Source organism: Ambystoma mexicanum, chromosome 5p (genome assembly GCF_040938575.1).
Source record: "Ambystoma mexicanum isolate Mex_15411 chromosome 5p, UKY_AmexF1_1, whole genome shotgun sequence".
Taxonomy (NCBI): Eukaryota; Metazoa; Chordata; class Amphibia; order Caudata; family Ambystomatidae; genus Ambystoma; species Ambystoma mexicanum.
In genome coordinates, this window is record NC_090930.1 from 1,359,285,800 (window position 1) to 1,359,297,817 (window position 12,018).

The following is a 12,018-nucleotide window of genomic DNA, read 5'->3' on the forward strand; positions in this document are numbered from 1 at the left end:
ACTTTATTGCCACTGGTGATATTAGGAAGAATAAAACACTACAGTTCAGTATCCCTGAACATGGGTGGCTCCATACCTTCAGAGTGTTGTAGAATGAAGCGGGACATTTAGCATTGCACACGCATCTCTCAAGTCCCTTTACTATCATCCTGTAGATTCTACCCTTGAAGAAGTGACAAGGGCTTTATTGGCACAAAAGAGTAAAAAGGCACCTGGTCCAGACAAATTACCTGTTGATCTCCTTAAAGCCGAGACATCAGAGTGGGCCCAGTTTTAGTTTAACTGGTTAATGCTATTAACATGACCCATAGTGTTCCTGCCTCATGGAAGAAGGCTGAGATTATTCCCTTGTACAAGAAAGGTGATAGGAATAGCCCTTAAAATTCTAGACCAATTTCTTTATACAATTGCACAGGGGAAATCTATGCCTGGGTCGTATTGGCACATATCTATCTATGGATACATTAGAATAACTTAGTCAGTCACTTGCAAGCTGGGTTTCGTGTTGGAGTCATCACCATTGATCGGGCCCTGAGGTTAACCTTACTTATTTAGAAATATGTTGCATTAAGAAAGAGCTACCTATACACCATTTACATAGACCTCCGAAGGTCTTTTGATGAAACTCGCTGATGCAAAATTATGGGAAAGTTTGTCGCTGCCGGAGATGCCTGGTCTGTAATTTAAAGCACTATTGTCACTTTATTCAGACAATGAAGTTGTTGTAAGATGTGGCCTGAATGGCAAAACAACTGCCTCTTTTAGAGTGGAAAACCATGTGCGCCAGGGCTGTGCCCTGACACCCACACTTTTTAACCTCTACATACACAATGCCATAGAGGCAAGGCATTCCACTGCAACTGATGCCCCATCGCTAGGTTCCAATAAGTATCCACTACTAATGTTTGCGGATGACACTGTTTGGTTTCATTAATGGCAGTTGGACATAAGGAACAGATTACATTTTTCCTTCCTTTTGTAATAATAATGGCCTCCTGATAAACCATGCGTACATTTGGAAATTGACATGCTCCCAATTGACAAGGTGAAAGTCTTTGGCTATCTAATAGTCAGGTTTTCCTATTCTGGTAATTGGACACAACGTGTTGAAAAAGTCAATCAGACATTAAGGAAGGTCTAGTGGGGTCATTACTAGATTTTCCAGAGAATATGGAAATGGCGCTCAAAGGCCTACTATAAACATTTATAAATATCAGGCACATCAGGCTGTGTTATACGGAGCAGAAACCTGGGGTCATTGTTGTACTAACAAATTGAAGGTTACTGAAAATAAACAACCTCAGTCTTCCTAAAAGAACCCCTACGATTGCGCTCCATGAGGAATTCTGGCATGGGCACATAGATCATATAGCATATCTGAAGCCAGAATTTTGATGGGTCTGAATCTGGAGTGCTCCATCACTTGAAATGTATAGACATGCCCTGACGGAGCCACCTGCCAGGGAGTAGCAGTTTATTATGTGTCAGGGACGTGAAAGAGCTACTCCTTAATCTAGGCTTTGACAACTGTTGCACTCAAATGGATTTGATTAACTCCATTACCAAAAATGGCATACTATCAGAAGTTTGGTTACAGGCGCTGGAACTGAACATTAAAACCTGTACTCATTTGGTTATGGTTCATCATTTTTGGGAGTGCAAATCAGAAATTGGGTATGAGCGTACTTGGGTTTGATAAAAACCTATTTTGGCCGGCACTTTATATGTCAAATTTAGATGTGCCAACCCACCCCTAAGCACTCACGCTGTTTGTTGGGGCACGAGTGACAGTGATTACTGCCCCATTACATAGACCAAAAGGAAACAGAGATCCATTTCTTACTCATCTGTCCTATGTATTCCACTTTGAGAAGGTTTTCTTGAAACCACAATTTAGTGAATTGAATATTCGACATACTGGGCAGATAACAGGGCATGTAAAAGCACAAAACATGCAACTTTTGTCCTTGCTGTGGCTTTTTTCCATTTACATGCTTAGATAAGTAGAAAGAAAATGATAGATAATAGCATGAAATTAATCCATGAGTCTGCCGACATGTATTGATCGCTGGTCTAGTTGCACTGAAAAGTATTTTATTATGTACTGTATTAATTTTGAAGGCGATTGGATGGAGGTTCATATTGTATTAAGGGGTCTTGCATTTCAGATATTTACGAGAGCTGTGGGTCTCATTATTTCATTGTGAATGGCTCTTTTCCATTACTATTCTGTTTAATCTTTATTTATTAGTTTATTCATCAATGTTCATTATTATTGACTCTAACTGTCCTGCTGTTCTCATTCTCCTTGACCTCTCTTCTGCCTTTGACACGATCAACTATTCTATCCTCATAAAACGGCTCCAAGATACTCTTGGTATCTCAGAGCGGACACTGGATTGCTTGACCTCCTTCCTCACCGACTGCCCTTCCCAGGTGCTCCTGGGCTCCTTCTCCTCCTCCACCAATCTCTCTACATGTGGTGTTCCCCAGGGATCTAGCCTCTGACCTTGGCTTTTCAACATCTACCTTGCACCTCTTGCCTACCTGATCTATGCCTTCTCTCCTCATTTTCAGTGTTATGCAGATGACACACAACTCTTCTTCAAGCAACCCTCTTCCTCCTCTTCTTCCTCCTCTATCATCCCTGACAGCCTGTCTACTATTCAGTCTTGGTACGCCCATTTATCTCTGTTTTAATGCCAGTAAGACCGAGATTCTTCCTATCAGGACACCTGTTCCCAGTTTCCCTCCGGCACTCTGGCCGCCCTCTATGGGCTCACCTTCCTCTTCTTTCACTGAAGCTAGAAACCTTTGGGACATCTTCAACTCCTCTCTCTCCTTTACTCATCACATCTTGGACCCTGCCAAGAAGGCCCACTTTCAACTTCACCTCCTTAGAGGCATTATCCCTTTTCACGCCTTCCCCCAGAAGCTCAATATCTCTAGGGCTCTGGTCCTGTCCAGGCTAGATTCCTGTAACAGCCTCTTCCTCAACTTACCTCTTTCTTCACTCCGTCCTCTTCAACTAATCCAGAATAGGGCTGCAAGACTTATTCTTGGCCTCAAGCCCTGGGACCGCATCTCTCCAGCTCTAAAATCTCTCCACTGGCTCCTAGTTGCTGCAAGGATCAAATTCAAGACCCTTTGCATCATCCAAAAGGCTGTCTGGTGCCTGTGACCACGCTACCTGCAGCTCTAACTTACTAAATACACTCCTTCGATCTTCCTGCTCCAACTCTCTGCTGATCAAACATTTGTCCAAGCAGAGAGCTGGGGGTAGATCTCTCTCTTCAGATGGCTCCCTCCTATAGTACAGTCTCCCTCACTCCCTCAGTCTTGAACCAGACCACCTCAAGTTCTGCAAACAACTCAAGACCTTTCTCTTCTCCTCCTCCTTCCCTCTCCCCCTCCCATGCTAACCATTCCATCTGTCGCTGAGATTGGTGGACTGGTCCCCAAAGAACCCAATAGGGTTCTGGCCTTCTCCCCAATTGCCACCAGCACACCCCCCCTGCACTGCCTTCTGGAAACCACCGTCTATACGGTGGTTTGCCCCTGCACTGCACTTACCTGTTGGGCGGAGACCTCCCTCCTCGCTTGGGACGTCTCCACCCTTGCACTTACCTGTTGCCTCCCCAACAGGCACCTCTGGTGCTTCCTCCCCTGGGCGACCCTAATAGCACTTACCCCCACCCCACCGCTCTTTTTTATTTTCACTGCACTTGCATGTTCCGAATGCCACAAGGCCTAGTAGGACCGATGTTCATTTCAATTAATTTATTGTCATTTTCTTTGCTTATTTGATCCCTTCTTCCTTTCCCTTTTGCTCTGTGGTGCTTTGAAACACTGTCTTGTTGTGTAAGCTTCTTATAAATATCCAATAAATAAAATAAATAAATTATGACTATTAATTGTGTTAAATGGCTTTTAAGGCCAAACTGCCACAATAAAGTGTTTTATCGATTGATTTAAATGCCTTCTGCTCCACAGGAGTCAACTGGTAAGTAGTGGCTAAACTGCCTGCTCAGCCCTTACACTCCTACAAAACAAGAGCGATCCCAATATTGAAGTGAAAAAGTCACCAGTAAGAGACATGCCTCCTTCACCTTCTCCTTAACCAGGGAGTTAGCAAATTCCAGGGAGAGCAGGCACTGCAAATTCTTATTATGGCACAAATTTACTTACAGCTTGCCCACTGGGGGGAAACCATAACCGGAGGGCATACCGTCTCGGCAGTGAGGCTCCCCCATTAACGGCCCCTAACACTTTGCCTTTGAGAGGCTGGACAGCCCCGAACTACAGTAATAGTACAGTTTTACCTAATTTTGTGGTGGGTGATTATAGACCTTATGTGGTTATGATTAATGTATCCAAATTACCTTTTCATTCTTTTGAGGTTTCCAAGTCTCGATAATGAATGTACCCATTGGATTCGTCACATTAAGGGTGTCTATCTGTTATAAGTGACAACATTTTGTATTGTATTAGAGGTTGCTCTCCTGGAGCTAATATGGATTATATAAAGGTTTTCCTCTCTTCATGCTTGTTGGTTCAGGGTATGTTTAGTATTGATCGCGGATCCCTCTCCACCAAATTAGTTGGGATACAACTTAGGTCAACTGAAACCTTTTTCGGGTCAGTGGGCGCCCATGGTTGTTGGGGCGACAATAGGAAGCAGACCCCACATTCCCAGGAATCATCAGGTGTACCAACAGCAGGGGGGGTTGTTAACAGCAGAAGGGCCAAAAACCTGTAGATTTATAAGGAGTTGACTGACTGGTTGGGGTGGGTAACTGCAAGGTGAGTGCGATAGGCATTATGAAGTTACTGTCCTGGAATATAGTAGGAGTTAAATGAGTATTAGATATTACTGACTGGTGTGATTACATGCACAAATTCAAAATTGTAATGCTGCAGGATACATGGGCAGTTAATCCCCGACTATTCCGGGGCTATCAGACCTTTGTAATTCCAGCAATTAAGGGACTAAATGGACAACCTAGAGGTGTCCTATCGGTATGGTTTGATACCTCAGTGAATTGGAGGATTGAGCAACTTCCATCTGGGTCCCCAGATTTGCAAGCGTTACTGATCTGGTTTGGTGACAAAGAAATGATGCGATTATAAAACATCTACAATAGACCTTCAGCCACGAAGAGTACTGCTACACTAGCCTCCCTGAAGGAACATATGTCCTCAAGTTTTTTTTTCCATCGGCTACTAATATTTATCCAGTGGTAACTGGGAATTTTAACTTCCAGATCGAACTTCTCAAGGAACTATTGGAGCTATGGGATGATCAGGACCACGCGTGGGATATCCAAGCTTTGATAGCTGCATGATCCGACGAGACAACATCATCAGGCACTGGAATCGGCATGTGTGATCTCTAAACTAAATCTAAGGGCTTGCAACAGCCGATTTTCCAGTGATGAACCAGCAAAGATGGCTTTTAAGCAACACAAAGGGAGTTCCATTACTGACTACATTTTAATTTCTGGGCCAGAGTGGTTGATTTTGAGGTGGTGGTAGATAGGTGGGAATATTACCCGCTAGGGCAATCATTCAGTCCCACCAAATTTACAATCCCTGGAAATGTGTGGCCATGCACGGATATCAGTGAAGTGGTCCAATTTAATGAGACATAACTCGAAGCCCAAAGTTTGTGCATCTATACTTAAATACGAGTCCCTCACCATGAATCTTATCCCTTTCATTTCGGTCCCATTTAATACATAAAAAGAGCAGCTATAACGAGACCAGGCTGGTACGATAGGGCTTGCCACACAGCAAAAGGCAAAATGGTAGAATGTACTAAATAATGTGTGGTGATTGATAAGCCTAAACTTCGTGCAGCCCATCTGGAATATAAGAGTCTGCTCCTTTTAAAAATAAGAGATTTTGTTATGCGGAAATTATCTGCTTTCTTAAAGGCCCTACATTCAGGGGATTGTGTATTATTTTGGTAGTTGATATTGTGAGAAACCTGAGGGTATTATCCCAAAATGATCTTGAGAATTTCTTATTAAGGTGGCCATGGACTGGCTGGCGCTTTCAGATCCCAACCCTGTGGGACGACAAAAGAGGGAGGATCACCTGGATAAGAGAACCTGGTTTAGGCTTGGGAGAATAGCCCAGGTGAGACATGGTATTATACCGAGAAAGAAGGAGAGGAGGGTGAGATCCCTGAGATCGTTGTGAGCTGTACCACATCTACCCCCATTCCTCCCATTAAATCTCTCCTACCTAAATCTGCCAACCACTCCATATATAACAAATCACCTAGGATTGAATCCCTGGTTGCATTCTAAAACCATCTCTCTCAGAATTCCTGCTTTCCTGTTCCCTATCCGAATACTCACAATAATTCTTCTCTACGTCCCTCTGGTTATTCTGTTCCGAACACCAACTCTACTTGCACTAAACACTACAGTTCCCACCATCCCCCCGGTTCCTTTCACAATAACAATGCCTGTCACTCCTATCAATCTCCCCCTTCTAAGAATATCAACCCTCCTGATAAGAGGGTTGTAATTCCCTATAATACCTCTTCCCTATCCTACCAGGTAGGATATTCCAAAACACTGCCCCCCACTTTTCTGACACAAACACTTTCGCACAACACGAAAGACAACGGACTAACACCAGAGCCGTTTACCTGACATGTCCTAACCTAAGGGCCAGGAAAAGCCAGGCAATTGACCCAAATCTTGTGTTGCTAACGTAATTCCATTGCAAAATATCCCCTGAAGAAGTTCTGTTTATTGAATACCAATATCGGAAGGAACAAAACATGTTGGGAAATGTTCAGCTACACTATAGTAGCTGTGTGACAATTTATTAGGTTTTGGCACAAGCTACGTTTTAGTAGCCACTATAACAAGAGAATAGAACTGTGATCTTGTAATATTTACGTGTTTTGTGTTGCAACCTAATGCTTTGAGGAAGGTTAGCTGTATGTGTTTTCTTAGCGGTATGACTTAATGTTGTGGTAAGTTATTGGGGTGCACAAGTCACTTTTGAGTAGTCAGTTAAATAATGTATTTAAAAAAAGAGTTATTCTGGCTTGATATGATCTGTCTAGGCAGCAGTTGCATCGATGAACTGTTGGTACTAACTGGTAAAAGCATTCCGATTTGGCAGTAAGCTTTAAAATTATATTAAGGTATTGGCAAACACTTAGCAATGTTTTGTTGAATGGGCCTGTCTTGTTTCTTTCATACTTAACCAGGGATGACCCCTTCAATATCGTGCCCTGGAGTCTCTCTTTGTGTTATTCATGTATGTGGAGTGTAGGGAAGGCATGGTATCACAAGTATGACAGTGGCACACTGGATACAATTTGTAAAACCTTTATAGAAAACGTTGGGGCCGGTGAACCTCCTAATTTTCCCTATAGCTAAGATGGGAGTGGTCTCAACCATGAAACGATAAACAAAACAGTCCTAGTAGCGTCAGTCAAATCAAAATGGCCAATGCTAACAAAACCTAATGTCTGCCCTATCTCGTATACAAAAAGTGTAAAAGGAGAAATGTATGTAAAAGGAAAAATCAGTGTTCAAAAGAATAAAGGTAGTTGAACTAGCTCTCCTCCTCATGTTACCTCACAGAGTAAGGCTGTCCCTGTAGGCAGGATGACAGACTCTGGCTCGGTTTCTAACCCTCTAGACAGTTCCAAGGCAGTTCCAAACCGTGAATTGAGGCCCGCCTAGCCTTCCTCGTAAACGTTTTTTCTTGACTTTCCAAAATTGTATTTCCAACATAAAGTTCACAAAGGCCCCCCTCTGCCGGGCTCAATCAGACCTTACAGCACACAATTCACAAAGGTCCCCTCTGCGGGGCTCAGAACTTACAGCACACAGTTCACAAAGGTCCCGCTCTGCCAGGCTCAGACCTCTCATGTCACAGTTCAACACAAACTTGCAAGGGAGGCTCCCTTCCCCAAGCTTACTGTACTTTCGAATGTGCATGGCGCTTTTACCAGGCCACCGTAGGACCACTTCAACTCAAAGTTCACTGTTACTTTCACTCAATTTGCTTTCGCTGTCTGTTTGTTTTATAACTTCAAAACGATGTACCTTTCACACAGACTTTCGAATGGGATACTTCCTTTTGCCGCAGCACTCCGTTACTTAGTATTGCTAATCTCACAGCTGCTTTTTACTTCAAAGTTCATTCACGGGTCCGCCTTTCTTTGCGTCTCATTCACACGCATGCAGCCTTCACTTGTGATATAATATTGCTACTTCATTTACTTTAACACACCGGTTTCTCAGGTCGCTTGCCAACTCACCGGCTGTGTGCACTTCTTTCTTGTTTTGCTATTTTCAATTCATGAGTCAATGTTACTACCACAGGTTTGGCCTCACCTTCCCAACTCTGCCGTTCATCCGGGAGGGCTGCTGGCATCCTTCGAACACAATGCAATCTTCACTTATGGGATCTGTCCTTCTCCACGTGTCCTTCGCGGTCTGTCGGAGGCAACAACCTCCAGTAGGGAACCCTTGGGGATTTGTTGCTCTGCTCCAGTAGGTGTGCCCCCGTCCTGGAAGTTCTTTTCATGCTTGTGTTCCGCCTTGGCCAAAGTGTGTCTTTCAGTGTTGCCTTTTATTCGTGTGAAGAGAGCTAACTGGTATCAGGTGTATGCACTTAGTGTAAAGTACCTGACTTTGCCTGACCCGTTTAACAGGACATATCCAGTACGATGCGAGAGATTTAGTCTGGTTGCTCTCAGTCATCCTCTTCCTCAGCCCAGTGTTTGTGAACAAAGGGTGGGGGGGGGTTGGAACTTTGGAAAATCCTATAAAATAGGATGGAGAATACCGCATCTCACAATCGGCTGCCTCAAGCCCACTCCCCGAACACCCCTCACTCAGGTGATCCTCCCGCACTGGTCCACCCCGCACTAGAGTATTGTTATATTGTGAGACATTGGGTTATGGACAGAGGAAATACACTATTTGATTTAATTGTCTTGTGCTGATCCCACTCCCTTCGGTCGCTAGGTGCATTAAGTGAGTTTCATGGTTTAAACACTGTATGGTTTTAAATCCAGACTCTGGGCCAGTTCACTGCCTTAAAGCATTACCATATTGTGGACCATGTGTTTATGGAAAGAGGAAATCCGCTGAATGATTCACTTGTGCTGACTCTTTGTATCATGTAATTCAATTTGCTGTTATGTTTGCTTGCTAACCTATGTAAATATCACCCTTGCTTGTGTATCATAGTGCTTGTGTCATTTTGAAATACATGGTTCCCACTGTTAATGGTACTCACATTGAGCACCTCCTCTCTGAGGACATATTCATCCTATGTGATGCACTTTGGAGAATAACAATATGAGCCACCTATGTCATTTCATATCACTGCTTTGCACTTGCCTGTTTGGTTGTTTCCTGTGTGGTCTGTTTACACAGGCCGCACAGGAGGTGGGACAGTCGTGACATCATGATGTGATACCAGGCCTGACATCGCAACTCTTGTCTCTACACCTGAACAGGTAGGGATGTGACTGTGTTAGCCACACGGTTGCGATACTCTGAAGGCTCTACACGCTGGTTATAAATCTAGAGACTCAAGGTAAGCCATATCATGGCGTTATGATATCCCACAGGAAGTCTTTATGAATAATGGGATCTTGACTCTATATTTATGTATTGTCAAACAGATCTATGTAGAACCCAGAGATATAAGATGCCTTCTCATCTGGCTAACATGATTTGACTGACCCAGGTAAAACATGGCAGTACTGCCTTGTATGATATATTTCAAGTATGACTTTGGCATTATATAATTTATGTATAACAATGGAATTATGCATACCTATTTGGTTTTGTATTATTTTTACAGATGTGCACTACTTTTAAAGCAGGCAGGTAAAAGGGCCTTTTCCTTATCTACATGATGATTAAGGAATGTAGAAACTCACTAATTATATTTGTAATGTTGGTTTCCTGACTTTTTCGCTTTTGTCATTTTATTTATTTGTGTTGGTGTGCTGTTCACAGTCCTTCGGTATTTATATTTGTATCTGTTTACACATGCTTTATGTGCTTTGTATCCTATCTATGTGGTTGTAAGGTTTGGGTGCTATTTGAACATGTCATATTTATTTATTTATAAAACATTCTTGTATATCGCACCACATGCCCGTGGACCTCAGGGTGCGTGCATACAATGGACGAACGAATAAGACATAAAAACAACAGATAGTAAAAAGAAGGCAGTCAGTCAGAACACCAAAGATGGCAGAGAGAAAGTAAGTAACACTATTAGTCTGGCGGCAGGTCAAAGAGAAAAGTTTTCAAATTTCTCTTGAACTCAGCCGGCGTCGGGGTAACTCTAAGGTAAACAGGCAGCAGATTCCAGGCAGAGGGGCTTTGAACATTGAAACTGCGCCCTCCAGCCTTCGCCAGTTTGAATCTGGGTTGAACAAGTTTAAGTACGTTCTGAGACCTAAGTGTACGGGCAGGAGCATATGGCTGAAGATGTACCGCCAGATACTAAGGTGCCAGGTTCAGGAGACACTTGGGAGTCAAGTTGAGAACTTTATGTCTGAGTCTGAGCTTGACTGGCAGCCAATGTAGGTCCCTTGTGGAAGCAGTAATGTGAGTTTGTCGTGACAGACTAAAAACCGCCAGGACGGCTACATTCTGCGTGACCTGCAAATTAGAAATATTAGACTGCGAACAGCCACTAAGGAGGTTGTTGCAGTAGTCTAAACAAGAATTAATGAGGACTGTGGTCAGTGTCGCTACATTCTCCTTGGTCAAGAGTGGACGGATGTTACACAGAAGTTTATGATCAAGCCTCAGGACAATTTGATCTGGGCCACATGGTGATTCATGGTAAGCTTGGCGTCCAGGATTACACCAAAAGTCTTAACCTTCTTGGGCGCAGGGATCATAGAGCCAAGAATAAGGAAGCTCTTGTGCTCAGGGAAGAGAGACATCAGTTTAGAACTGGAGGTGACAATCAGAAGCTCTGCCTTCAAGTCCTTAAGTGTATGAGAGTTTCCAGCCATCCAGGTGTGTATTGAAGCAAAGATGGTATTGTGGTTGACCGAGTTCACAGAATAAGAGCCAGAGAGTTTTACGACAACCTGGGTGTTGTCTGTGTAACTCGCATACTGGACACCCAGGCTGTCAAGGAGTTTTAAAAATGGAATGATATAGACGTTAAACAACGCAGGGGAGATACAGGACCCCTGCGACACACTGCATGTAATTGGGGTAGGTTGAGAGGAGACCTCACTGACACTCACTCTGGCATTCCTTTGGCCCACGAAAGAGGAGATCCATCGGGTTGCCATGGGGGAGCAGCCCACTACTGTCCGGAGTCTATCCTCTAGTAACACGTGGTCGACCAAGTCAAAGGCAGAGGATAGGTCCATCAACATGAGGATACCAGGTTGAACATGATCAATGCTCTGCAACAGGTTGGCCTTGAGGTCTAACATGGCGGTTTCAGTGCCATGCCCCTTTCTGAAACCGGACTGGTGTGGCAGGAGAATATCATTACCCTCAAAAAAGTTCTGAAATTGCATATAAGTCACTTTATCCAGAATGTTTAAAAGAAAGGGCACATTAGTGATGGAGCGATAATTCTCCACTAAGAATGGGTCAAGATTTTCCTTTTAAAAGCGGGGGGTGACCCAAGCCTATGGTGTTTAGCCCTGAAGACAGACTTGGGTTTGAAATGCATTGGCTTATTATGATTCCTGACGGTCCATACTGCCTTTCATGAAGAGATAAAAACATTGGGTCTCTGAAAAAGGACTTTATTTTTTTATTATGAACTTTATATCCTTGTGCCTATAGGATTTAATTCCCTGTACACTCCGATGAATTATATTGATTATATGAATTATTAAGATACTAATATAACAACAATTATTAAGTAATAGAGTGGTGCCCGTCCCATACCCAATTTTACAATATTATAAGGGCTAAAAGAATCAATTTCCAGGTAGCGGGTGTTTCCAATGCAGGCTACTGCTGAACAAACCCAGGG

The 12,018-nt window shown here is 43.4% G+C and overlaps 1 protein-coding gene across 4 annotated transcripts in view; it reads right to left on the reverse strand.

Annotated features, from left to right (window-relative positions):
- Window positions 1–12,018, reverse strand: part of CTNND2 (catenin delta 2) — a 3,553,726-nt gene that overhangs the window by 3,485,102 nt on the left and 56,606 nt on the right. The gene's annotated exons all lie outside the window — the stretch shown is intronic.